We start from the raw sequence: 3,305 nt of genomic DNA, 5'->3' as shown, positions 1-3,305 counted from the left end.
AAATGTAGCAGCCCACTGTGCAGTTCGCGTGGCTCGTACGCAGAGTACGAGCTGTCATCAAGAGCTGTCAGAATTCCGTGGCCTGTGAACGACCATTCTGTTTGGCGCCCATTTGAGAGAAGAGACGATTGGAAAAGTAAAAATAAAGAAAATTGAACAAAACGCTAAAGTGGTGACCCCGACGTGATCCGTCAATATTTTTCACAATTACGAACGAATTCAAACAATGGAGAACGAGAACGCAACTGTACCGTGTGCTCAGCATGTTTATGCTGTGTGAAGTGTAGCATCATCATCATCATCATCCGCGGCTGTTGCAGCAATTGCTACCCCGCGTCTTAACCCACCAGTTATGGCCGACACCAACATTGACGCATATTTTATGTCCCTCGAGAGTTTTGGTTGCTGCATCTGGAATCACCGCCCAACATGACTCTCAACGGTACAATATCGTCATGGCCCAGGTTCCCCCGCAGCAGAAACTTGGTGAACTTCGCACAATTGTCGAGAATACTCCAACTAGTGGAAAATACCCATATATCAAATCAAAGTTGACGGAACATTTCGCTGACAGCCAGCAGCGGCGTTTGCATCGTGTGTTGTCTGAAATGCCCCTTGGAGATTTAAAGCCTAGCCATCTTTTTAACGAGATGAAGCGAGTTGCCGGCGATTCTCTAGGGGACACCTTGCTGCTAGACTTATGGCAGCTCGACTTCCTGCTCATGCCCAAGCAGCAGTAATTGCTTCGCGTGGTGATGCCGCTGACAAGACGACTATAGCTGATGCTATTGTCGAATCTATGAGCTTACGAAATATTAGCTCTATCGGTCAGGAAACAACTACAATGCTCTCAATGTAACATCGAGTGATCAACAGATTCAGGATCTTAAATTGGCAATCGACGCATTATCGAAACGATTTGACAAGATCCATCCTAATAACCCCAAGGTCGATCCCGTTCTCGCGCACGTAGTACGGATGCTGATCGCGCTAGAGACACATCAAATGGGCCATGCTGGTATCATCGTACTTACGGAAGTAATGCTAGAGTATGTCGCGCACCTTGCTCTGTAGGTAATTGGCCTTCTTCCAGCCAGCAATGACGCCACTCTGCTGATGCTGTGGAGGAAAATGGCGAACTTTCCTCGGCAGCCACAATCTGTCGACTGAAAATTGCAGATTGTTCTACTAATATGCAATTTCTTATCGATACTGGAGCGGATGTTTCCGTCGTTCCAAAAGGATTAAAATCAGCCAGAGTAAAGCCTTCGTCTATCCAATTGTTCGCCGCTAATGGAACTGCTATTGAAGTATACGGTGAAGGTTTACTGAAAGTAAACCTCGGCCTCCGTCGTGAATTTGTGTGGTCGTTTCTCATTGCTGATGTCTCAACGGGTATCATCGGAGCAGATTTTTTACGGAAGTTTGATTCTTATTATTGACTTAAAACGTGGCCGCCTCATAGACAACACTACCAATTTAGAGTCACGTGGTTTTCTTACCAGAGATATTGACATTTCGGTGAAAACTTTTTCCGCGGCGTCGCCATTTGTAGATTTACTAACTGAATTTCCACAAATAACACACCTCGCCCCTATGGGTACAACAACTAAGTCTTCTGTTATGCATAGAATTGAAACGACTGGCCAGCCTGTATATGCTAGACCTCGAAGACTTTCACCAGAAAAATTCGAAGCAGCCCGTAACGAATTCGAACTTTTGATGAAATTGGGAATATGTCGTCCATCAAGCAGCAATTGGGCTAGCCCTCTCACATGGTCAAGAAAGCAGATGGAACATGGCGACCATGTGGAGACTATCGTGCTCTTAATGCTCAAACTGTTCCGGACCGATATCCGTTGCCGTATCTCCAGGATTTTACATCAATGTTACAAGGTAAATGCATATTTTCTAAAATTGATCTACAAAAAGCATTTCATCAAGTTCCTATACATCCGGATGATATTCCGAAAACAGCTATTACGACGCCGTTCGGAATGTACGAATTTTTATTCATGACGTTCGGTTTGCGCAACGCGGCTCAAACCTTTCAGCGATTGATACATGAAGTTGTGCGTGGCTTAGAGTTTGTGTTCCCTTATGTCGACGACCTTTTTGTAGCGTCCAATTCTCTCGATGAACATAAACAACATCTGAGACAGTTGTTTGAGAGACTAAATGATCACAATCTGACCATTAATGTAGCTAAATGTGAATTTGGTCGCGATAAGCTCAATTTTTGGGTCACGCTGTATCTGCTGAAGGAATTCGCCCATTACCTGATCGTGTACTAGCCATCCAAAACTTTAACCTTCCGTCGACAGTAAAGGAACTTAAACGATTCCTGGCAATAATCAATTTTTATCGAAGGTTCATTCCTCATGCCATTGAAGCTCAAATTCCATTATTGAACATGATCCCGGGAAATAAACGAAACGACTGCTCTCCTTTGTCCTGGACTGACAACACTCTTGCAGCTTTCGATCAATGTAAACAACAACTCGCACAAGCCACTTATTATCTCATCCTGCTAAATCTGCTGAGCTTTCTCTTGGGTTGATGCCTCAGACATTGCCGCTGGTGCTGTATTACATCAAATTGTGGAGGGAAACGTTCAACCCCTGGGATTCTTTTCCAAAAATGTTTGATAAAGCGCAGCTGCGGTATAGTACTTACGATCGAGAATTATCAGCAATATATTTGGCAGTGCGTCACTTTAAGTATATGCTGGAAGGGCGCAGCTGTCATATTTACACTGATCATAAACCCATTATATATGCATTTCGCCAAAAACTCGACAAAGCTTCTGATCGGCAAGCCCGTCAACTAGATTTCATAGGCCAAATAACTACTGACATACGCCACATAAATGGTACAGAAAATATCGTCGCCGATCTGCTGTCTCGCATATCAGCTATACACACATTGCCTTCGATGGATTTTGTTGCGCTGGCAAATGATCAAAAAAATGACGAGGAACTCCGCAAGATATTGCAAGGTACAACTGAATCGTCGCTGCAATTAAAATTAATTGAGATTCCAGGCAGTAACACACAATTATATTGTGATTGCTCTACTAATCGTATTCGGCCGTATGTCACACCATCATTTCGAAATATTGCGCTGCGAGCGGTACATAATTTATCGCATCCTGGGACACGAAGCACAGCCAAATTGATGACCGAAAGATTCGTTTGGCCAAATATTCGAAAAGATAGCATTGCCTTTGCGAGAAGTTGTATACAATGCCAACGTTCAAAAATATCAAGGCATACTCAATCACCATTATCCCAATACCCTTCTCC

Source organism: Anopheles merus, chromosome 3R, assembly GCF_017562075.2.
Source record: "Anopheles merus strain MAF chromosome 3R, AmerM5.1, whole genome shotgun sequence".
Taxonomy (NCBI): Eukaryota; Metazoa; Arthropoda; class Insecta; order Diptera; family Culicidae; genus Anopheles; species Anopheles merus.
This window is presented reverse-complemented; position numbering follows the sequence as displayed.